We start from the raw sequence: 26,487 nt of genomic DNA, 5'->3' as shown, positions 1-26,487 counted from the left end.
TAGCACGGGAAGTACGGGCATTGGGGGTGTGCAACAGACGACATACACACTGCCACAAACGCTGGGACGACATTTCCAGGCTGAGCAAGAATGTAGCGGAAGTAACACTGGGCCTGATTCCAAGGACGCCCCGTCTGGCCCGACGCTCCATGACCCCTCTCATGCACCGTATCATTGCAGTGACGCATCCTGAACTGGCCGAACGTCTGAGTGCCGATCAACAGCAAACTAGCGGTGAGCATACTGTCTGTGTAGGAAACTTGTGAGTGCTATGCATGTATTGGTGCACAGACACACTATTGAGTTCCGTGTTGCGTATGTATGCCTGTGATGGCATTTTGGTCCCATTGGGTGGTACTCATTTGACATCCAGGTCCGCCATGTTGACACGCCACTTGCTTAGTAGTTGAGTGTTAAAGCACATCCCCTAGTGGTCCATGTCCCCATGGCAGAAAATGTGAGGATGACTGGTAGGGGTGGGCCATGTGCAGGATGAGGGCTCATGAACCTTTGTCTGCTATGTGATTTGGCTATCCTGTTCCTTCTGTACGTGAGTGTGCCCATGACTCACACATCTTTTCTGTGCATTTCAGCTTTGACAGAGGACACTCAGCCACAGACGGTGGAGAGTAGCCGAGGAAATGAGTCCGGCTCAGACTTCGCACACATGCAGACTGACACGGAGGAGGCCAGCGCCGGAGAGGGGGACAGGACCGTCCCTGAGGACTCGCATGTGGAGACACCATCGTCCTCCTCGTCGGACACTCTTGGTGAGCCTGCACTGTTGTCACAGACTGGGAGTGGGCACTCATCACCTTCTGTCGGAAGACAGCACACAGGGCCCACACTTCCGCCAACTGCACCATGTATTGTTCGTGGCCGAAGGAGTAGGGGGAGCAGAGTGGCGTTCGGTGCAGGCACCGCTGCCCCTGCCACGGTGAGCCAAAATGCACTGTGTGCTGAGGCCGTTGATCTGCTGCGACAGCTGTGTGTGGGTCAGACCAATATGACAAATGCTTTCCAGGATCATGATAGGAAGTTGGGGCAGGTGGTGGCATTCATGGAAGGGATGCATGGCGATCTTGCAGGTCTACACAGGACAGTGCAGTCATTGGCAAGCAGTGTGTCGTCTGCAATAGTACAGTCGAATGAACAGGGTGCTACTTCTGTTTCCCCATCTACACCGCTGGATGTCTCAGGGGGTAGTGATTATTCAGAGCAGGACTCAAATACAGGTTATTGCACTAGAAGCAGCGTCAGACAGCACGTCAGGGCACGCAGGGCACAGACCCCATCCCCTAGATCAGCTAAATCTGTTCACGTAGACGACGTCAGATGCACTGGAGTACACACACAGGATCCACAAGTGTTGTTGGGGGACATGCCTTCCGGAGCTACACAGGCATTCAACACGAAAGGTACTCCGAAGGCAAGGGATACTCACATGTCCATGGACTGTTCCTTGGACAAGGCCAGTCAGAAGACAAAGGCACCTACTAAGAGCAGGGAGACTCCCAAGAGCAGGCCCACAGCAGAGGTAAGGGACACTCCCAAGGACAGTGAGAAGACTAAGGCACCTACTGAGAGCAGGGAGACTCCCAAGAGCAGGCCCACAGCAGTGGATAGGAACACTCCCAAGGACAGTGAGAAGACTAAGGCACCTACTAAGAGCAGGGAGACTCCCAAGAGCAGGCCCACAGCAGTGGATAGGAACACTCCCAAGGACAGTGAGAAGACTAAGGCACCTACTAAGAGCAGGGAGACTCCCAAGAGCAGGCCCACAGCAGTGGATAGGAACACTCCCAAGGGCAGGGACACACACAGGGAGCAGGTGTCTGCTGGAGGCAGGTGCACCACAGACGACAAGTCTGCTGGCAGGAACAGGGCGGCGAGCAGGGCACAGGCTACATCCAGAGACAACACTCCACCTAAGGATAAGGCACATCCTACGGACAAGGCATCTAGCATGGACAATGGCGCAATCAAGGACAGGCATACTTCACCCCTGGCTGCACTGAGGCTGATGTTTTCTACTAAACGCCAAACTGATGTCTCCGCGGCGGAGTCCCCCCATACCTCCACTCCCATCCAGGCCAGTCAGAAGCAGAGGAGGGTGTCCCCTGTTGTTGCATCCCCCATTACACATCATTCCGAGTCCAGGCGGCAGGCACAGAGCAAACGACAAGCATGCTCCAGCACGTCCCCCGAAACCAGATCCCCGGCAGCAGTTGCTCCACCTATGCTGGGTGGTGATTCTTTGGAGTCCCCACCACTTGGCAGTCCTGTCCTGTCCAGGGTGCACTCACACCTCCCTAAGAAACGCAGACACACACCATTGACACCTGCAAACCCCGATTTGGCTCTAGGTGAGCTATCCCCAGCTCCCAGGCCCACCCTGCCTCCTGGCCCATACAGCCCTGTGGCTCATCATTTCAGTTGTCCCAGTGGCGCCGGTGCAGTTGACTCTCATGTATCAGATGGTGGCACAGTGTCAGTTGTGCCCTCTCCTGTTGCAGGTCCTGGCAGTGTATCTGGGTCTATGGCTCACGTGTCAGTTAGAAGATCTGTGGCTGTGTTGCACACTCCTGTTTCTGGTGCTGGCAGTCTGTCTGGGTCAGTGGCTCACGTGTCAGTGACTACATCTGTGGCTGTGTCTCACACTCCTGTTGCTGGTGCTGCCAGTGTGTCTGGGTCCGTGGCCCATGTGTGTGTCACTCGGGCTGTGGCTGTGTCTCACACTCCTGTTGCTGGTGCTGCCAGTGTGTCTGGGTCCGTGGCCCATGTGTGTGTCACTCGGGCTGTGGCTGTGTCTCACACTCCTGTTGCTGGTGCTGCCAGTGTGTCTGGGTCCGTGGCCCATGTGTGTGTCACTCGGGCTGTGGCTGTGTCTCACACTCCTGTTGCTGGTGCTGCCAGTGTGTCTGGGTCCGTGGCCCATGTGTGTGTCACTCGGGCTGTGGCTGTGTCTCACACTCCTGTTGCTGGTGCTGCCAGTGTGTCTGGGTCCGTGGCCCATGTGTGTGTCACTCGGGCTGTGGCTGTGTCTCACACTCCTGTTGCTGGTGCTGCCAGTGTGTCCGAGGCAGGTAGTTCACGCAGTCCCCCTGAATCTGTGATGTGAGGTGCTGTACACTTCACTCAAATGTTAATTCACATGGTGTGTCCATTGAGAACTGCGTGGCACTCTTGTGGTCCCTGTGACGGGTTGGTAGGGACACGTAGTTGTGCTGCCTCTGATGTACCTGCTCTGTAATGCACAATGCCCTGTTGATGCTCTGATACTGCATGCTGCCCTCTCGTTACCTGCCTCTGATGTACCTGCTCTGTAATGCACAATGCCCTGTTGATGCTCTGATACTGCATGCTGCCCTCTCGTTACCTGCCTATGATGTACCTGCTCTGTAATGCACAATGCCCTGTTGATGCTCTGATACTGCATACTGCCCCTCTCACGTGCTGCCTCTGATGGGCCTGTTCTGTGCAATGGACTGTTGATGCACTTTGGCCCTCTCACGTGCTGCCTCTGATGGGCCTGTTCTGTGCAATGGACTGTTGATGCACTTAGCCCCTCTCACGTGCTGCCTATGATGTACCTGCTCTGTACTCTACAATGCCCTGTTGATGCTCTGATACTGCATGCTGCCCTCTCGTTACCTGCCTATGATGTACCTGCTCTGTAATGCACAATGCCCTGTTGATGCTCTGATACTGCATGCTGCCCTCTCGTTACCTGCCTATGATGTACCTGCTCTGTAATGCACAATGCCCTGTTGATGCTCTGATACTGCATGCTGCCCTCTCGTTACCTGCCTATGATGTACCTGCTCTGTAATGCACAATGCCCTGTTGATGCTCTGATACTGCATGCTGCCCTCTCGTTACCTGCCTATGATGTACCTGCTCTGTAATGCACAATGCCCTGTTGATGCTCTGATACTGCATGCTGCCCTCTCGTTACCTGCCTATGATGTACCTGCTCTGTAATGCACAATGCCCTGTTGATGCTCTGATACTGCATGCTGCCCTCTCGTTACCTGCCTCTGATGTACCTGCTCTGTAATGCACAATGCCCTGTTGTTGCTCTGATACTGCATGCTGCCCTCTCGTTGCCTGCTATGTTGTACCTGCTCTGGTGCCCACTTTGCCCATGCTCACGCATACACTGTGATTTGACCCCTATTTTGGACAATAAAGGTAGTCTATCAAGTCTCGTGGTCTGTCGTTGTCATTCCTGCTTGCGTACTGCAAATGTGTATTCGTATATGCTTCTCATCAGTGGTTTCGGTAACATGACACTCCCCCTCCCTACGTCACGTCCCTTGCTGGTATTCCCCTCCAGACAGCCAATGGTTTGTACCTTACCTGCGTCGTCGTCCATAGTAGGCCATGACTAGGACGTGGTGGATCGCGAAGAGCATCGGGAAAGCGTGTAGCGCCGGGTCCATGGTGGTGGTCAGCTTGCGGTGGGTATCTCGGCTGTGTCACCTATGTTCACTGTGGGGATTCCGCCGTGTTAAGACAGGTTGTTTTTCCGCTGCGGTTTTATGTGTGTTTTCCGCCATCTTGATTTGGGGGACGGTCTTCGACGTCAGTGCGTACGGCGGAGCGTCCGGATGTGTTCCGTCCGCCGCGTGGTCGTGTGTAGTTGGCCGGCGGAGCGTGTTTTTCCGTCGCGGACGGAAATTTGACACGTTTTCCTATCCTGATATGGCGGACGGAGTATCCGCGGCAGGCGGACACGGAAAAGGCTTTTTCCGCCTACTCCAGGGCCGCGGTGGCTCTTCCGTCCGCCATCCTGATCGACCCCTAAATGTGGCAATTGATGGGAAGAATATTGTGGGTTGGTTTGACCTTGGTAAGCTTGGTGTAATTTTGTGTCCAGGTTCTGATCATCCAATCCAGTTAAGAGATATGCCTGTTAACAATATTATTTTAGAGGATGATTCCTTATCTCTAATTCTCCACAAGCATGAAAAAGTTTTTGAGGATGTTGTGGGACAGGTTAAAGGTTTTTCTCACAAGAAGGGAGCTTTGCCTGTCCAACATAAGGTTCGTATGGTACCTTTAGGAGTAAGAGATAAACTAAAACAACATTTGGATGACCTGTGCACTCAAGGTATCATAGAACCTACTGACAGTTCTGAGTGGGTTTCTGCAATAGTGATCGCTCTTAAAAAAAATCAAGATATCAGGTTATGTGTGGACCTTCGTTCACTAAATAAAAACATTGTGGTTGAAACCTATCCCCTGCCTAGGATACAAGAGATGTTAGCAGCTGTAAATGGTGCTAAGTTTTTCTCAATCATTGATCTTAAATCCGCCTATCATCAGGTGACTCTTGTGGAAGAGTCAAAAGATCTGACTGCCTTTATCACTCCGTTTGGCCTGTATAGGTTTCTAAGGATGCCTTTTGGCCTGGCATCAGCTGCCAGTGTGTTTCAAAGGTTAATTGAGAGTTTATTTCATGGTCTTAAAGGAGTACAGTCCTTTCAGGATGATATTCTGATTTTTGCCAAGACCATTAGTGATCATAACTCGATTTTGGAGAAAGTTTTAAGCACCTTGAACAACAAAGGTATGATAGTTAGTAAGGATAAGTGTAGGTTTTTGGTCAGTGAGATCAACTATTTGGGTCACAAAATCACTCCGGAAGGAATTTTTCCTAAAAAAGACATTATCACAAGTTTGGAGAATTGTAGCAAACCTAAAGACAAGGATACTTTGCGCTCATTTCTCGGTTTAAGCGAGTATTATGCCAAGTTTATTATGCCAAAAAAAAAAAAGTTTGTAAAGGGATATGCTTTGGTTGTGGTGCCACTTAGACTATTGCTGAAGAAAGGGGCAAAGTTTGTTTGGACAGATGTTCATGATTCCGCTTTTGTGAAGGTTGTTGTTGTTAATCTTACAGCTAAGGCACCTGGATTAAATACTTTTGACCCGGAAGGTGATTCTTTTGTTACTGTTGATGCTAGTTCTGTTGGCGTGGGTGCGGTGTTCACTCAGATTGTTGAAGGTAAGGAACGAGTTGTTTCTTTCATCTCTAGAGGTTTTAGGGGTGCAAAAGTTCACTACAGTACTATTGAGAAAGAGGCACTAGCCTGTGTGTGGGCGGTTGAAAAATGTAAAAATTTTCTGTGGGGGAGACCTTTTACTTTAGTAACTGATCATAAACCTCTTGTCTATATGATGGATGGAGTGAGAAGTGGAAATGCTTCATCCAGATTAGTTAGGCTAATTGCGAGACTACAGGAGTTCAATTTTGTGATTCAGCACATTCCTGGTGGGAAAAATGTCACTGCTGACTGTTTATCCATATTACCCCCGGTTGATGATTCCAGTGATGAAGTTGTGGATCTGCACGAATGTGTGGTAGCTTCTATTGATGCTGTAGAATCTTGTTGTTTTGGTATTTATGAGAAAGAATGGAATCATCATTTAGCCAAAGACAGTGTTTTGGAGAAGGTTAAATTTTATGTTACCAATGGTTGGCCTTCTGTGAAGAGTTCAGAATTACCTTTGAGGAGTTTTGCACAGGTGTCTGATGAATTGTCTATCGAAAATGACATTTTGTTGAGACAAGATTTGTTTATTCCACCAGCTAGTCTTAGAGATAGGATCATTTGTTTAGCACATTCTGGGCATCCTGGTGTGTCTGGAACTAAGAAGTTGTTGAAGTGCCATTACTGGTGGCCTGGTTTGGATGCCTCTGTCGAGAGATTCATTGACAAATGTTCAGTTTGCGTGAATTCTGATAAGCACTGGAAAGTTGCTTCTGAACCATTGTCTTTAGGTAATGGTCCTACAGGTCCTTGGCAAAGACTTTCTATTGATTTTTCCGGACCTTTTGAGTGTTTAGGTAGGGAGATGAGATTTCTGATTGTTTTAATTGATGATTTTTCTAAGTGGATTTATTTTTTGTTTGTAGAACATCCCACTACTGATGAAGTTTTGTGTTTTTTGGACAACATTTTTAGGGTTGAGGGGGCACCTGTTTCTTTGATCTCTGATAATGGTGTCCAATTTATTTCTAGTAAGATGCAAGTTTTTTTAACAAGTTTGGTGTAACTGCTGTCAGAGCTCCTCTTTATAGTCCTCGCTCAAATGGTCAGGTGGAGAGGGCTAACAGATTTTTTAAGGAGTGCGTTCAAGCTGCTTTGGAGAGCAAACTTGATGTTCTTGAATTTTTAAAGGAGAAGATATGGAGTTATCACTTAACTCCTAATTCCTGCACTGGAGTTTCTCCTTATTTTTTAATGAGAGGCAGGAAACCTAGATGCGTGTTTATGCCTTTAGTTAGTAAAGTGAAGACTAATAACATCAGTTTAGAGGATTCAATTGTTAAAGCCAGGGACAATATGGTTTCAGCTCGCCTTTCTGGAAACTGAGATAATCCTAACAGACAACTAAATGAATCTCTACTGCAGTGACTCTTCTAGTGGCGTAATACGAAAGTGATACGCTAAACTGTAACCCCGAAGTTTCCCTTAATACGGGGATTCCGAATCTATCATCCTCCCACGTCCCTGTTATCTCACAGAAATCACGGAGGTAAATCTTTTTTTGACTAATAGTCTTAACATGATCAGTATGTTGACACGAGTATACGTAAACAGAGATAGGATATATTCCTGTTTTTCTAGTGGCTTATCGTTATCCGTTATCTCGTATCTCCACCCACGAGTTCACTTCTACTCTCATCGCATGATAACCGTAAATCCAATTCTTGGGTTTCACTTGACAAGGTTTAAGGTATGTGCTTACTAGTATATTTTCTAGTAAGCATACGTTTCATTTTATCAGTATTTTACAGACTTTCACTTTTATATCTGTTGTTCCCACAGTTGTTACTGCCTTATCGGCAGAACTGCATAGTCCTAAGAGGAAAATATCTACGTACATATCACCCCAGTAGAAGAACGTAATCTTCATCGAAGTGCCTTCCAGCTTTTTAGGTACATGTTTTCAAAATCACATAGCTTCTTTTGCACTATCTATCAGGAGCGTTGTGTTTACAGCAGCTGTCGTTTATCTCACTTACCTAGAGGCCTCATTTCCGGGACACATCACACAGTCTATTTTCGGTGCCGTTTTTGTAAATTTAATTACAGGACTCCATTTCAGTCAGTACGCATCTTAGCAAACAAGGTACGTGTGCAGTGCAATAGCGACATGAATTTTCGTGCATATACAAACATAAGATATGAGTAGTATGTTTCTCCTATTGTGGTTTCTTAATAATGTTGAGTGTCTAATGGTTTTCATTTATTGGTGATAATTCCATAGTGTATTTCACACAGCATGTTATTAATCATTTGTATTTTTATGTAATTACATCTCTCTGAGCCATATATTCACTGATATGTATTTTTCGTTGTATTTCTGCCTGGAGTTTAATTAGCTTGAGTTACATTATCCACATTGTGGATTACCCAGATTCTGTTTTCTTATTTTCATGGACTGTAAGAAGTGTATGTTAAATTATCATCTCAGGATGTTTTATTTAGGTTAACACATGATGCTACTTGTGTTATGCTATTTCTCATATGTTTATATGGTCTAGAAGAATATAACAAGAGTCCTTCTTCTCTCATCATCCAGGATGCTAACATGTTTTTTTTTCTCCCCCTTCAGTGTCTTGAATTTTTAGATAGATGACACTATGTTGAAAATATATATTTTCTTTGATTGAACTGATTAGCCTTTGGTATGTTTTAGGATTTCGCCCCTGAAGAAGGGTACCTTCGGGTCCCGAAATGCATCGGGCATCATGACTTCAGAAAATCAACACTTATTGACTCACGAACAATTATGAATTATGGTTTTCTAATTATTGAGGAATATGTAAATAGAATATTTGATTTGTAACAATTCAGATCTTCATGCACAACATGTTGATTTTCCTATAGTTCGAATAGATGTAAAATAAGAGACATAAATACAATGCCTTTATGTATACATGTTGGATAACAGTTCTATGAATGAGAATTTGTCAAGGTCCGGCAGGTTCGGCACCCCACGTTGTTCGGAGCACCACTAACCTGTCTCTTTATCTTGCCCGCGGGGACCACGGTCGGAAGAGATGCCTCCCAATTCCCTTATGTGCCAACCCTCCCAATGCGATGGATACACTGGAGACAGATAGCACTCTGGGGGAAGAGGGAGGGGTTGTATTCTGGGGACGAGCCCTCTAGGTCTGGTCTGGCGTGGTTCGTGATAGGTCTGCCTTACTGCGTTCGGAGTCTTGTCTTGGTAAATAGAAAGGGAGCGGGAACTTAGAAGAGGCTTCTCAGGCTGTTACCTCACAGGACTCTGAGAAGGTTCAAGGCAGTTAGGGAGGAACCCTCTAGGCAGTACTGAGCAGTCTACAATTATATCATACGCAGTTCCTGTCAAGTTGGGGAAGTCTGCCTGAAGAGGCGCTCCGATAAGCGTGAGGCACAAGGTTCAGACCCCGAATAAATAATAGTAATCACAGTTGCACAGCCGTGCAAGTCTTACCTCCACTCCGACAGCGGGAAAGAAAGCGTCCGCGGGTGCGGCTGCGGTGATCCTGAAAGCGGGAAAGAAAGCGTCCGCGGGTTCAGCTGCTGTGATCCTGAAAGCGGGAAAGAAAGCGTCCGCGGGTTCGGCTGCTGTGATCCTGAAAGCGGGAAAGAAAGCGTCCGCGGGTTCAGCTGCTGTGATCCTGAAAGCGGGAAAGAAAGCGTCCGCGGGTTCAGCTGCTGTGATCCTGAAAGCGGGAAAGAAAGCGTCCGCGGGTTCAGCTGTTGTTCGAGGTCAGGTACGGGCTCGGTATTCGGGTAGATTGACAAGCACCTCCTACTTCCTGGGAGGTGCTTTTATACCCTTTTCCTTTTCGCCAGTTCCGCACTGCTAGGGCCCAGGGCTTTCTGTGACCTGTAGTTTTATGGCGTCTGCGACGCCCTTTCAGCATCACGCTCAGAATCGCTTCAGAATTAAATAATAGAACGTGAAATTGCATATTGTTTATGGTTTGATCTATTGTGATTAGTTGTTTCGCCCTTATTGTTGGAAAAGGTTTACTTTTCCAGTAGGAACAGTGCTCACTACTAGTAGGTTCTCTCTACTTAGCCATTATTTTTCACTTTTTGTGTCAGCCAACACAATTTCGTAGTGACGCACCCTTGGATTAAATTAGATTACAGTGTTGCTTTGAGTATATAATCGAGTGCTCCTCTTACCCTTTTCTTCTCTTCCACCTAGAGAACAACAACGACAGCAACTCTACCACCCTGCTCGACAACCTCGTCAACCTCGGACTCAAGCAACTGGTAAACACCCCCACCCACTACGCCAGCCACACGCTGGACCCCCATCTTCTCCGCCAGCAACCACGTCTCCTTCAGCCACTCCACCGGACTACACTGGACTGACCACAGCTGCATCCATTTCACCTACAAGAAGACCACAACACACCATCGCACACTACAGATCCCCCGCAGATGCTGGAGCAAAGTCACAACAGACCAGCTCACCACATCTCTGAGCAAGAACCCACCAGCCGACACCAACGACGCAGCTCACAATCTCACACAGTGGATCACCAACTGCGCCGACAACCTCGCGCCGCTGAAGAACCCCCCAGGCAAGACCACCAACAGAAAAACTACATGGTTCACCGACGCCCTGAAAGTCTCAAAGAAATCATGCCGCACGCTCGAAAAAACCTGGCGCCACGAACGGACGACAGAAAACATGACCGCCCTCAAGAACGCCACTTGCGGACACCACCAGCTGATCCGCACCACCAAAATAACATCATTCGAAGAGTGGCTGGACAACAACACCCACAACAGCAAGGAACTCTTCAGCATCGTAAAAGAGCTCTCCAACCCCAAACGCCAGCAACAACGACATCACACCATCACAAGACCTCTGCAACTCCCTCACCACGTTCTTCTATCACAAGATCACAGACATACACAGCAGCTTTGACACCCAGACCTCGCCTCCAGTCTCCAAACCAACGACCCCCACCACCACCCTAAGCGACTGGACCCCCATCAGCACAGAAGACACCACCCACGTCATGAACACCATCCACTCCGGCTATCCCTCCAACCCATGCCCCCACCAAATCTACAACATGGCAGACGCCATCATCGCACCCCACCTCCGGAACGTCATAAACAACTCCTTCGCATCAGCCACCTTCCCAGAGAGCTGGAAGCACGCAGAGATCAACGCCCTTCTAAAAAAAAACACAGCGGACCCTAAGGACCTCAAGAACTTCCGCCCCATCTCTCTTCTTCCCTTCCCGGCTAAAGTCATCGAGAAGGCCGTCAACAAACAGCTGACTGCATTCCTCGAGGCAAACAACTCACTCGACCCATCCCATTCAGGATTTCGAGCCAACCACAGCACCGAGACAGCCCTCATCGCTGCCACCGACGACATCAGGACCCTGATGGACAACGGGGAGACAACCGAACTCATCCTCCTAGACCTCTCAGCCGCCTTTGATACAGTCTGCCACCGCACCCTAACAACCCGCCTCTACAACACTGGGATCCAAGGAAAAGCGCTGGACTGGATCACCTCGTTCGTCTCCAACAGAACCCAGAGAGTCCGCCTCCCTCCGTTCCGCTTCGCGGCCACCAAGATCATCTGCGGCGTACCCCAAGGATCCTCGCTCAGCCCAACCCTCTTCAATATCTACATGAGCCCCCTCGCCGCCATCGCACGCAAACACAACCTCAACATCATCTCCTACGCCACACAGCTGATACTCTCCCTCACCAAATTCCCAACCACCGCCAAAACCAACCTCCAGGAAGGAATGAAGGAAGTCGGGGAATGGATGAAGCTCAGCCGGTTGAGCTGAACTCAGACAAAACGGAGGTCCTCATCCTCGGACAATCCCCATCCGCCTGGGACGACTCCTGGTGGCCCACTGCGCTGGGCACCGCTCCGTCACCCACGGACCATGCACGCAACCTGGGATTCATCCTGGACTCCTCGCTCACGATGACCAAACAAGTCAACGCCATCTCATCCTCCTGCTTCAACACCCTGCGCATGCTCCGAAAGATCTTCCGGTGGATCCCCACAGAAACCAGAAAGACAGTCACACAGGCCCTCGTCACCAGCCGACTGGACTACGGAAACGCCATTTACGCAGGAACCACAGCCAAACTTCAGAAACTACTGCGGCGAATACAGAACGCCTCCGCACGACTCATCCTCGACGACCCTCGCCACAGCCACATATCGGCCCACCTTAAAAACCTGCACTCACTCCCTGTTAGCAAGAGGATCACGTTCAGGCTCCTCACCCACGCACACAAAGCACTCCATGACATGGGCCCCGAATACCTCAACAACCGCCTGTCGTTCTACTATCCCACCCGCCAACTCCGCTCCGGCAGCCTCGCCCTAGCAACCGCCCCACGGATCTGCAGAGTCACCGCCGGAGGACGACATTCCCCTACCTAGCCGCCAAGACATGGAACTCCCTCCCCGCTCACCTACGACTGACCCAGGACCATCTCACCTTCAGAAAACACCTCAAGACCTGGCTATTCGAGCAGTAGCGCCCCCCCCCCCTCTCCCTCAGCGCCTTGAGACCCTCGTGGGTGAGTAGCGCACTCTATAAATGTATTGATTGATTGATTGATTACTTTTGTAAAAATTCCTTTAGCGTTCCGTAGCCTTTTTAAACCCAAATCTGTCTTTGATAGGATAGTGAAACATTCCCGGCGCCACACACGTCTGCTGAATGTCAATCAAGTTTTTTTTCAGACAAACTGTGTTTTCTTTACCTTTGTTAGATCCCAAATGTTCACTACTCTTCCTTTACCTGAGCATGTGTTTTCAGTGATTCTTTACACCCCTTGAGTTCACAGATACACAAGAAGAGATCTGTAAAATGCCTAGGGCCACATCAAAATGTAAAGCAAAAAAGTAGTCCTCATTCTGTGTGCTGAATCCAGTGTGACTATCATTCAGCCATGCACAGTGGTCTGCGGGTACAGGACAAGGCTCTCACAGGGCGACCCTGTGCCTCAAACCCATTGTGTATGAACACATCTCTGAGCATTGGGTTTTGTTTTTAGCACAGCGTTCACTTTTTCCTCACCACTTGTGCCCCCACGCAAGCAGGTCCATGGTCTTTCTGCTATCCTCTGTGCTGCACCTTATTATTCGCAGAATTGCTTATTTCAAAAGTCAGGCATCCCTACTTTGTTTTTTTGTTCATTGATGTAGAGGCTAGACATTCGATTCCTCCCTTTGAATCTCCCAGGCGTCAAACGATCCACCAACTCCAGCGATAGCTCCTGCGCTCCAGCAGGTGGCACCATGGACCTCCATTGCGACTCTGTCCCATCTCCACACATGTCGACACTAAAGCGGCTCACAGGCATTAGCTCTCTTCGCAGATGTAAGTTCTTCTTTATCCAAACCCATTGATGCATATACAAAACTCCACTATTACCGTTTTCGTTTTTTCACCAAATTGTGTGCAAATTTGGCAGTGTGCAGCGACTTTGCCCCTGAAAACAACAGGTTTCAAGCAATCCCAAGTGTGCCGGGGTGAATGTATGACCTTGTTCTGCATTCTGTCCATCAACTGTTGTTTTTGCAGCAGGCAAATGTCAGGCATGCACCCACATATTAAGTTGTCTTTGGTGTTTTCAGCACCAAGTTTCACACTAAATCCTGCAACAGATGATCCTTGATGCACCTATAGGCCATTTGGGAAGGGAGGCCAAACTCTTTGTTAGTGAGCAAAGGAAATGGTTTCAATCTCACTTAAAGTCGCTTGGCTGCTCCCAGCCCTATTCACCATCTTCAGGAAAGTCCAGATCGAAGTTGAGGGACAAGGTGAAGGAAAAAGCACAAGAAGACTAGAAAATGAAGCTCTTTTACGTTCAGACGCACACACTTGGAAGAGGAAATGTAGTCCGTGTTTGAAGATCTCGACTCTGAACTCCGATTCAGTTCCAATGCCAATTCCAGAGCCTATGCATACTAAGTTCCTCAGGTCATCGTCAACTCCATGTTATGCTCATCAGAGATGGAATAAAAGCCCACAAAAGGATACTGCGTCTTTTTTAATGGTGGACCATAGGGCTGCAGATGCATTCGATTTGCAGCTGCTCATGTGCTGGCTTGGATTCTGCAGCTGAGGCCTTGACTTTAAACTACTACTGCTATCTATTAAAGCCCTGACTGAGTCCGTCTTGGTGGCCTTGTGTAAGACTCGCTCGACCTTCCAGTGAGTCACCGTATTGTGAGATGTCATAACCCGACGCCAGGCGATCTGGCATTCCCAATGAAGCATCCTACTCCTGATAGTCTTAGAATTCAGGCTTTCATGAGTGAATGCAGCAGCCTAAGTCCTCCTCCTCTTTGGTAGTCACTGACACCAATCCACTTTAATGGACCCTCCATCGACCATTTGTTGCCAGTAAGGAGCATAATATCCAGCATTGCTTGCTTAGCTGGCGATCAATTTCATTGGACCAGTGAGCCCTTCTGGTCAGTGGCGTCACTAGGGTTGGTGTCACCAGGTGCGGGTAACTCATGGTGTCACCCCCTCACAACTTACCGGATGGACCAACTCACCCTCTGCCTGCATCATGTCTCCTATGCCTGCACCATCTCTCCCTATGTCGGCACCATCTCCCCTCATCCTGCACCATCTCTCCCTCAGCCTGCACCATCTTCCCTCTGCCTGCACAATCTCCCCTCTGCCTCCACCATCTCTCCCTTTGTCCACACCATCTCCCCTCCGCCTGCACCATCTCTCCCTCTGCCTGCACCATCTCCCCTCCGCCTGCACCATCTCCCCTCCGCCTGCACCATCTCCCCTCCGCCTTCACCATCTCTTCCTCTGCCTGCACCATCTCCCCTCCGCCTGCACCATCTCTCCCTCTGCCTGCATCATCTCTCCCTCTGCCTGCATCATCTCTCCCTCTGCCTGCACCATCTCTCCCTCTGCACCATCTCCCCTCCGCCTGCACCATCTCTCCTTCTGTCTACACCATCTCTCCCTCTGTCTGCACCATCTCTCCCTCTGTCTGCACCGTCTCACCCTCTGCATGCACCATCTCCCCTCTGCTTGCACCATCTCCCCTCTGGTTTCACCATCTCCCCTCTGCCTGCACCATCTCCCCTCTGCCTGCACCATCTCCCCTCTGCCTGCACCATCTCCCCTCTGCCTGAACCATCTCTCCCTCTGCCTGCATCATCTCTCCCTCTGCCTGCACCATCTCCCCTCCGCCTGCACCATCTCTCCCTCTGCCTGCATCATCTCTCCCTCTGCCTGCACCATCTCCCCTCCGCCTGCACCATCTCTCCCTCTGTCTGCACCATCTCCCCTCTGTCTGCACCATCTCCCCTCCGCCTGCACCATCTCACCCCCTGCCTACACCATCTCTCCCTCTGTCTGCACCATCTCTCCCTCCACCTGTACCATCTCTCCCTCCGCCTGCAACATCTCACCCCCTGCCTGCGCCATCTCATCCCCTGCCTGCGCCATCTCTCCCTCAGCCTGCACATCTCACCCTCTGCCGGCACCATCTCCCCTCTGCCTGCACCATCTCTCCCTCCACCTGTACCATCTCTCCCTCCACCTGTACCATCTCTCCCTCCACCTGTACCATCTCTCCCTCCGCCTGCAACATCTCACCCCCTGCCTGCGCCATCTCACCCCCTGCCTGCGCCATCTCTCCCTCAGCCTGCACATCTCACCCTCTGCCGGCACCATATCCCCTCTGCCTGCACCATCTCCCCTCTGCCTGCCTGCACCATCTCCCCTCTGCCTGCCTGCACCATCTCCCCTCCGCCTGCACCATCTCCCCCTCTGCCTGCACCATCTCCCCTCTGCCTGCACCATCTCCCCGTCTGCTTGCACCATTTCCCCTCCGCCTGCACCATCTCCCTCTCTGCCTGCACCATCCCTCCCCCTCCGCCTGCACCATCCCTCCCCCTCTGCCTGCACAATCTCTCCCCTCCGCCTGGACCATCTCTCCACTGCCTGCTGCTCTTTTAACCCTTTCCTCGTCGCCTTCTCCACCTCCTCCCCCCCCCCCCCGGCCCCATGGTTTCTCCCTCACAGTTCTCTGCTCTTCTTAAAGTGACTGAAATAAACTCATGAAATGCGCTTTGAATTCGTGCGCGCATAACTGAGGATAAGTTTAAATAGACACAGAAGACACACTCGCCCTCACGAGCACAGCAGGGAGGGGGGTGGTGTGGGGGGGCCTGGATGGGGGCAGATCATTGCCTTTTGAATGCAATATATTTTGGACCGATGTCATACTTAACCTCTGCTAAAGAAGGACTCAATTTTCTAGCCAACTATAAAGTAACCTCTTTGGTAAGAACCCCTTAAATTATGTTTGAATACTTCTGCTCAATAGGATTTACTCCTGAGGCGGAAGCCGGGAGTGTTACTGCATCACCTATTTTTAAAATATTCACTTGAGAGTCACATTTTGTGTATGTTCACCCCCATTCTCTGCTGCTCTGTTGGGACAGAGACCTCAGCCTAACAACTCGCGCTGCGGATTCTATCGCTGCCGCGACCCCCTTGCAAGTCATACAGCTGACGCCATTATCGGCGTGCACAGAGGCCACGCCCCCTCCCCACGCTATATGTAGGCGCTGAGTGCGAGCGTCCTGCCAAAACCATTATTCCAGAGGCGGAAGCCGGGAGTGTTACTGCATCACCTGTTTTTAAAATATTCACTTGAGAGTCACATTTTGTGTATGTTTTAAACTCACCCCCATTCTCTGCTGCTCTGTTGGGACAGAGACCTCAGCCTAACAACTCGCGCTGCGGATTCTATCGCTGCCGCGACCCCCTCGCAAGTCATACAGCTGACGCCATTATCGGCGTGCACAGAGGCCACGCCCCCTCGAGGCCACGCCCCCTCCCGCTATTGTTCCCTCCGATAAATCATGTGCATTTGGAGGAAGCGCAGCGGACGAGCGCAGCGGGCGCGCCGTTTGCGCACCAAAGGCGCGCCTAAGGCAAGCCCGTCTGCGCCCGTCATCGCCAAGACATCGCCTCACGCCGGTACCCCTGCTCAAATCACACGGACGGTATACTACTATGATAAAAACTGTCTCCTTGCACTAAACCCGGGCCAACGCTGCGATAAGCTAGTAGGCTGCATTGGACAGACCGACCTACACTGTAAGTCCTGTAACTTTGTTACACCTAGGCCGTGCTTACCTGGACACAAAGAGAGCACGATAAAACACACCCCTCTCACGATTCTTCAGCTTAATGTCAGGTCCCTGGTAAAGCACCACTCTGAGGTCAACACTTTATTGACAGATGAGAATCCAGACATACTATTTCTGTGCGAAACCTGGCTCAAGGATGAGCTAACCAGTATTCCAAATCTCACGCTGCCGGATGGTTTCTCTATGATTTCCATCAATAGAGATTCTAGGGGAGGTGGCATAGCTGTTATCTATAGAACGCTATACTCCTGCTCCTTTCTGAAGGAAGACATCACGGGATGTGAGTGTGCCCGCTTCAAAATCACCACTAGCCCTCACTTCTCCCTTTCAGGCCTTTTCATCTACCGACCCCCGGGGCCCACCTCTAAATTCACGGAGGAACTCCTAGAGGCAGCCCACGCCCTGGCTGTGACCTCCGCCAACTTTACTATTCTGGGAGACCTTAATCTCCACTTTGACTCCACGTCGGATCCCATCATCATAAATCTCCTGGCGGACTTAACAGCCCTTCAGCTGATTCCTCTCATCCAGTCCACTACGCATTCTGCTGGTCACTTACTGGACCCTGTCTTTACAAATATCCCGGAGGCCAGAGCCGATCCACCCAAGCCCATGGGTTGGACCGACCACTTTCTCATTAAATTTGTGATATCGGCCGACATCCAGCCCAATAATGATCCGCCTCCCTCCTGTCTTAAGCGGCCCTGGCACAAACTCCAAAATAAGGACCTTTTGGCTATTCTAGGAGTACTCAACTTCGTAACCACTAAAGACATTAACACGTCCTATGCCTCGTTTCAGAACTGGATCATTAAAGGACTTGACACCCTCATACCAGCCAAATGGACTAGAGGATGCAGCACCCCCTCTAACCCCTGGTATAATGAAAATTTGAAACTCTTAAGAAAGGAATGCAAATTAGCAGAACGTAACTGGAGAAAGGATTATAAGGACAAGGACAAAGCTATCTACCTGTCCAAGCTGAAATCATACCATAAAGCTATACGCGCTGCCCGCGCATCCTTCTACGCCAAAGAAATTGACTCCAGCCCCAACCCTACGAAAACCATTTTTAAACTGGTTCAAAAGCTGCAAAACTGTGGCAATCCCGCCTCGTGTATCTCTTCCACACAGCAGTGTGAGCACCTCGCCACCTTCTTTATGGAAAAGGTAAGGAAAATCTATAACACCTTCTCACAGAACCCTTCCGACTACATTAGGTCCTCCAACTCTCCCTTTAAAGGCACCAGACTCTCATGCCTACCTGAAATCTCCCATGGGGACCTAGTTAAACTCTGCAGTAAGGTTAAATCCGGCGCCCCCTCAGATCCCATGAGACCGGCTCAATTTTTAGAGGCACTGGACTTCTTTCTTCCATCCCTGGCCACACTTCTTAACCTCTCCTTTTCTTCGGCAATTGTTCCCACCAGCTGGAAACAAGAATGGGTCACCCCCATTATCAAAAAGCCGACCCTGGACCACACAAAGCCGGAGATCTATAGGCCCATCTCACTGCTCCCCTGGGTGTCCAAACTAGCAGAAGCCCATGCTAACACCGTACTATCAGACCATATGGCCCAAAATAACATCCTGGATCCTTCCCAAAACGGGTTCAGGCCAGGGCATAGTACGGAGTCCGCCCTTCTATCCACCACCGAACATCTTCGGAAAGTATTAGATGCCGGTCAAAGTGCTGCGCTGATATTGCTCGATCTCAGCGCAGCCTTTGACACGGTTTCCCACAACATCCTGCTGAAACGCATGGAAGATATAGGGATCTGTGACCTGGCCCTCGAATGGTTCCGCTCGTTCCTGACGGGCAGGTCCTTCCGAGTCTCAGCACCCCCGTTCACCTCCCGGTCTCACTATCAGCCAAGGAGTCCCGTAGGGTTCGGCTCTCAGTCCATCCTTTTTTAACCTGTATGTGCAGCCCCTCGCGGCAGTGGCCAGAGAATGGGACCACACGCTGGTGTCGTATGCTGACGACACACAGTTGGTGATTACCCTCACTGAGGCCCCCTCAACCTCTGCCACACGATTCAGGGATGGACTGGCCGCAATCGCCCAGTGGATGACGGGTAACTGTTTACAATTGAACGCAGGGAAAACCGAGGTGCTGCTCCTTGGTAAAGACCCCTGCTGTTGGAGTGACCATTGGTGGCCTTCCTTGCTGGGCCCCATCCCTCCCCCTAAAACCTTGGTAAAAAACCTGGGAGTCTGGTTGGACTCCTCGTTGAGCTACCAAACCCACACTAAAAGAGTGGCAGCTACGTGTGTGGGTCTGCTGAGAAGCCTCAACCCTATTCTTGGCTTCTTCGATCCCAAAACACGTCAGCTCATAGTCCAATCTATCATTCTCTCTCGGTTGGACTATGCTAGTGTCCTACTGTTAGGCGCTAACAAAGCAGAGACATCAAGGCTTCAGCGAATCCAGAATTCTGCGGCCAGAGCTATAGTCGGCCTTCCAAGAAGATGCTCTGCTAGAGCCACCATACATAGACTCCACTGGCTCCCAGTGGATGCCAGAATCCAATTTAAGGCCCTCACTACTGCCTTCAAAATCCTTAAAACAGATGGTCCTGTACTCCTCCATCCGCTTCTACTACCCTAGCGCAATCTGCGCTCCCTAGGTCAACATCTGGTAGTGGTCCCCCGCACAAAACTTTGCCGTGTCGGGGGTCGCTCCTTCAGAGTCTTGGGAGCAAAACTCTGGAACTCCCTTCCCCTGAACATCCGTCGCCTGGACAATCTGTCCGCGTTCCGCAAGGCAATTAAAACCCATCTGTTCCCACTGCCTTAGCCTCCCCCCCCCCCCCTCAGTAGGTTATGATATGGTTTCTCAGCGCCGGGACGCCCCGTTGCTGGGGCAGCTGTCGCGCTTCAACAAACTCGTAACATAACATAACATAACATAACATGTATTCCCCATAATGTTGGTCTTTAGAGCTCTGACTCATTACATACATCTGTGTTAGACCAGTCCTTCAAATGCCGATCTGTCTACTTGACCTTTCATCCTTTTGAGGCCGATAAAATGAGTGCTAGTGAGTTGGGTTTTTCAGCGCTAGTTATACACTGAAACCGAAAAAAATATAGATAGCATACTTTCCTGTAAAGAAAAGTTAAGATGCTCTTTCCAATCTTCCTGGATATATCTATATAATTATTTCTTATTAAATTATGAATATCCTGTTATAAATGTGTACGTAATCATTTCCTATCCTCATTTAAAATTCCACTTATTCTTCAGAATCAACCATTTGATTCCATAAAACTAAAGCCCGTCTTTTATCCACTATTAATTTCATATGCTAAAAAGCTGTTCAATACATCATTAATTTCAAAGAAGTTGAACGATTCAAAAGATTGTCCGTTAAAACTGACAGCGCATTATCCAAGTGAAGACATTATTTAAATGCTCACATCAGCCTCTGCTTGTCAGAGAGGCACAATGTTTTATTAGGCTCAGGGTTCCTCCTGATAAGCAAAGCAGAGCAGAGGCGAGGCTGCAGAGCTGTGTTATATACACAGCATACCCACATGGTGTCACCCCATGTGAGGGTGTCACCCGGTGCGGTCCGCACCCCCCTAGTGACGCCAACTTGGTTAGGCCCTTCCCATCTTGGACACCCCTTTCCACATTTCTCGGATTTTTACCCAAATGTCATCTGCTAATGCCAATATTCTCTGAGAGAGGTATTGATGTTACGTTTTAAGGGTGCAAGGTGGTACCAGAGGTGGAGAGGTAAATGGAATGCTACTCTCAGTACTTTTTGGTGCACAAGAAGCATGGCGACCTGAAGGTGTATCTGGACCTTAGGGTGCAGATCTCCTTTTTCTTAAAGGAGAAGTTCAATATGTTGATTCAAGCCCAAGGTCAGTTAGCCTTGGATCCTGAATGGTACTTTAATGTACCAATCCTGCAGCCTGAACAGGAAATATCTTCGATTTGCTGTGGGGTCCGAATACTTTTAATTTACTGTCCTAATGTTTGGCCTTACATTAGCCCTTTGAGTGTCTATAAAGTTTATTTCGGTGGTTGCAGCACATCTTTGCATTTCAGGTACATATTCCGGTACCTCAAATACTGGCTATTAAAGGTGGGATTAGGCCAACTGGTCTCTTACAACATACAGACAATGGTGTCATGTCCAACTGGGGGTTTTCCACAATCAAGCCAAAAAACCCTTTTTCAGCCTGTACCGAGGATTCCTGTGATAAGGGGTCACTCTGGACACAGTAGCTGTAAAGGTCTTTCCGCCCCTGCAGCGAGTCTGGAACATTCAGGCTATGATTGGATGTTTCATCCAAAACTATTTTTTCGAGCCCTGATGGTTCTGAGGCTTCTTTGGGTCTTCGCATTGTGCATCCAGCCACTGCCTCTTGCCTGTTACCCCAGGTAGGACCTCTGATGGTGACACATTCTGCCTTTGATGGGACCTTGGTCTTTGTTATCCATTCCCAACTCTGCTCTGCTGTTGATCCTGCAGGTTCTGTAGAAGATCAGGAGGCATAGTACCCTGGAGCACCCTGATAAACCCTGGACTGGACTTAGAAAATGTGGGATTCCGAAACCTTGGCTGTGAGTGCATGGCTTCCCCTTTGACTGCCTCTTTGGGAGGGCCTGCTGTCCCAACAGCAAGTAAGTATTCCACCCACACCAACACAATCTACACCTCTATTCATGGAGATTGAGGAGAAGCAATTTAAAGTTGTGATCTTCTCTCTGAAGTTGTGGATATCATTTTGGATGCTTACTGCCCATCCCCTAAATCTGTATATTCAGGCCAAAGGGCTAAATTGGTTATCTTGTGTGAAGAGAAGAAAGTTGACCCCCTGAAACTGTCTGATGTTCACTTGTTTGTCTTGTCTTTGGCCAAGCAAGGCTCTGCTGTGGGCGCTGTTAAAAATGTGCTCATTGTCCTAGTCAGCTTTTCTTCACTTGTCTCATCAGCCATCATTATTCAAGTCTTCTGTTGTGATGCGTTTTCTAAAACGTCTTTTAAATGTTTCTCCTTGCTGCTTCATTGTGCCACGGTGAGACCTCAGCTTGGCTCTAACGTCCTTTATATGAGCTCTTTTCAAGGCTCTTTACAGTTGTGCTGTGAGACTTTTATCTCTAAAGTATTTCTTTCTCAAGACTTTTATCTCTAAAATATTTCTTTCTCAAGATCCCTACCTGCGCTCTGCGTGGTTGGTGGCCGGAGCTGCTGCTAAACTTTTAATTTATCTCGTTTTTATGTCCTTTATTTTGGGTTGAAATTTCGCTGTGTTTTTAACTGTTCTGGCCCCCACTTGCATCATAAAATTGCTGAAGCCACCGCTGTTGGGCGGGTCCGCTTCCCGGCGTAATTTCCTCGTACTCGCGCCATCTTGCGAGTAGATTGTGCCGCTTTTCGGCGCCATTTGTCAGCTGCTACGTTGTAGTCGTCAGAAGGACGTTAGACGCTGATTAAGGGGAGGTAAATTAGCTGCTCTTCCTACTAGCTGACACAAGATCCCTACCTGCGCTCTGCGTGGTTGGTGGCCGGAGCTGCTGCTAAACTTTTAATTCATCTCGTTTTTATGTCATTTATTTTGGGTTGAAATTTCGCTGTGTTTTTAACTGTTCTGGCCCCCACTTGCATCATAAAATTGTTGAAGCCACCGCTGTTGGGCGGGTCCGCTTCCCGGCGTAATTTCCTCGTACTCGCGCCATCTTGCGAGTAGATTGTGCCGCTTTTCGGCGCCATTTGTCAGCTGCTACGTTGTAGTCGTCAGAAGGACGTTAGACGCTGATAAAGGGGATTCATGCTGACGCGCAGCGGTCACGTGCAGCGGAGACGCCTGATTGACGCCGGAGTTACGCCAGAGTTCAGCCCGTCTGCGCCCGTCCACGCTGAGGACGGGCTGCAGGACGGGCTGGACCCTGGTGCTTTTGATAGGTCCCAGTTATTGCATCGGACTTACTCATTACGGCAATTATTGTCTCTCAGACCCCCAGCACTACCATGTCATTTTCGATTTTCTCCCGATGGTCTCTGCCAGTCACAGGCATGCCATATGTGCAGAACTTCTTTTAATCTGACCACACAGTCTTTTAGGAAATTCTGTCCCTCCTCTTCGCGATTGCCGACTTCATCACCCAGAAAGGGCTTCCTGATCAACGCGCGTTCTCTCATTAAGCACAATATCGCATTTAACGACTTTGTAAGTATGAGGCAACCAGATTGGGTCTTCGTGACTGAGACGTGGGCTTCGGAGTCCTCAGGCCATGATCTCCTTCTGGCTATACCTGAAGGCTATATGCTTCATAGACAGGACAGGGTGCGACGCATGGAGGAGGAGGACTGGCAATCCTCTTTAAGGCGGCACTCTCCTGTACGGTGAAGTCTCTATCAGTTCCTTCGGACCCTTTTGAGGCTCTATATTTCTGTATTGTCTGTTCTCCTTCGTTCTCCTTTTCTGGAATTCTTGTCTATAGACCCCCAGGACCGAGAACTAACTTCTGCCCCGAGATTTTTAGAATCCTTGAGCCTTATTTTGGGAGATCTCATTTCACCATTCTTGGTGATTTAAATTTTCATCTAGATGACCTGGAAGCTAAAGATACTTCTACCCTGACTAACGCATTGGAAGCCTGTGACTTTGTCCAAATGGTGCACTGCCCGACCCATTGGGCCGGTCACACCCTAGACGGGGTATTTTCTAATGATGCGAGACTAACAGTTGGCCTACCCCTGCCGTTGGTATGGTCGGATCATCTAGCAGTACCACTGGAATTAGATTCTCCCCTTGCTGAGATTAAATACGCTCCTACTAATAAATGCCTTAAAAGAAGTTTTAGAAACTTTTCCAATGATGCTCTGGCTCCCTATATCCAACTCACTAGCATCTCATCCCCGAAGGAGGTGGATGAGGCGGCACAAGAACTTGCCGACTCTATTACCAAGGCAGTTGAAGAGTTAGCCGCTATCTCACTCAGATATGTGGCACGACAGAAACCTACAGCCCCCTGGTTTTCCGAATCTCTGAGGCTTCTGAGACAAAAATGTAGAAGGAAAGAGAGAGGTTGGCGCAAATCTTGGGATCCTACAGAGCGTGAGGTATATAAGTGCCAGTTGCGAGAATATAAAAGCAGAGTTATCAAGGAGAAACAGGAATATTTCACCAACCTGACTAGCTCTCTCACTTCACCTAAAGAGCTTTTTAAGATCGTGGACTCCCTCTGCTCTCTCCAGGCACCGGACCCCGTGGTAGACTCACAAGAGCTATGCAACAATATCTCGGATTTCTTCTATAAAAAAATAGATGATATCTATATTGCCTTACAATCCCAGAGGAATTCTCTGAATGACAATGATTCCTCTGGAATTATGCATCTTGAATCCTGGACTGGAGATCCCTCCCACACCCTCACTCATTTTCCAGCGCTTTCCCTGGAGGGGCTAAATCGATTGCTCGATAGAATTAAATCAGCTTCTCCTTTGGACCCTGTCCCTTTGAAAGTACTCAAAGAGTGTAGGAATACCATTCTACCCCCCTTGTTAGAGACAATGAATGGGGCTATGGAACATGGTGCCTTTCCTACGGTCTGGAAGAAGGCAATAGTAAGGCCTCTCCTTAAGAAGCCCTCTTTGGACCCTGGCCTTCTAAAAAATTTCAGACCAATATCCCTTCTGCCTGCCCCTGCAAAGAGCTACCAAACCCACACTAAAAGAGTGGCAGCTACGTGTGTGGGTCTGCTGAGAAGCCTCAACCCTATTCTTGGCTTCTTCGATCCCAAAACACGTCAGCTCATAGTCCAATCTATCATTCTCTCTCGGTTGGACTATACTAGTGTCCTACTGTTAGGCGCTAACAAAGCAGAGACATCAAGGCTTCAGCGAATCCAGAATTCTGCGGCCAGAGCTATAGTCGGCCTTCCAAGAAGATGCTCTGCTAGAGCCACCATACATAGACTCCACTGGCTCCCAGTGGATGCCAGAATCCAATTTAAGGCCCTCACTACTGCCTTCAAAATCCTTAAAACAGATGGTCCTGTACTCCTCCATCCGCTTCTACTACCCTAGCGCAATCTGCGCTCCCTAGGTCAACATCTGGTAGTGGTCCCCCGCACAAAACTTTGCCGTGTCGGGGGTCGCTCCTTCAGAGTCTTGGGAGCAAAACTCTGGAACTCCCTTCCCCTGAACATCCGTCGCCTGGACAATCTGTCCGCGTTCCGCAAGGCAATTAAAACCCATCTGTTCCCACTGCCTTAGCCTCCCCCCCCCCCCCCTCAGTAGGTTATGATATGGTTTCTCAGCGCCGGGACGCCCCGTTGCTGGGGCAGCTGTCGCGCTTCAACAAACTCGTAACATAACATAACATAACATAACATGTATTCCCCATAATGTTGGTCTTTAGAGCTCTGACTCATTACATACATCTGTGTTAGACCAGTCCTTCAAATGCCGATCTGTCTACTTGACCTTTCATCCTTTTGAGGCCGATAAAATGAGTGCTAGTGAGTTGGGTTTTTCAGCGCTAGTTATACACTGAAACCGAAAAAAATATAGATAGCATACTTTCCTGTAAAGAAAAGTTAAGATGCTCTTTCCAATCTTCCTGGATATATCTATATAATTATTTCTTATTAAATTATGAATATCCTGTTATAAATGTGTACGTAATCATTTCCTATCCTCATTTAAAATTCCACTTATTCTTCAGAATCAACCATTTGATTCCATAAAACTAAAGCCCGTCTTTTATCCACTATTAATTTCATATGCTAAAAAGCTGTTCAATACATCATTAATTTCAAAGAAGTTGAACGATTCAAAAGATTGTCCGTTAAAACTGACAGCGCATTATCCAAGTGAAGACATTATTTAAATGCTCACATCAGCCTCTGCTTGTCAGAGAGGCACAATGTTTTATTAGGCTCAGGGTTCCTCCTGATAAGCAAAGCAGAGCAGAGGCGAGGCTGCAGAGCTGTGTTATATACACAGCATACCCACATGGTGTCACCCCATGTGAGGGTGTCACCCGGTGCGGTCCGCACCCCCCTAGTGACGCCAACTTGGTTAGGCCCTTCCCATCTTGGACACCCCTTTCCACATTTCTCGGATTTTTACCCAAATGTCATCTGCTAATGCCAATATTCTCTGAGAGAGGTATTGATGTTACGTTTTAAGGGTGCAAGGTGGTACCAGAGGTGGAGAGGTAAATGGAATGCTACTCTCAGTACTTTTTGGTGCACAAGAAGCATGGCGACCTGAAGGTGTATCTGGACCTTAGGGTGCA

Source organism: Lissotriton helveticus, chromosome 1_1, assembly GCF_964261635.1.
Source record: "Lissotriton helveticus chromosome 1_1, aLisHel1.1, whole genome shotgun sequence".
Taxonomy (NCBI): Eukaryota; Metazoa; Chordata; class Amphibia; order Caudata; family Salamandridae; genus Lissotriton; species Lissotriton helveticus.
Note: the sequence above shows the minus strand (reverse complement) of the source record.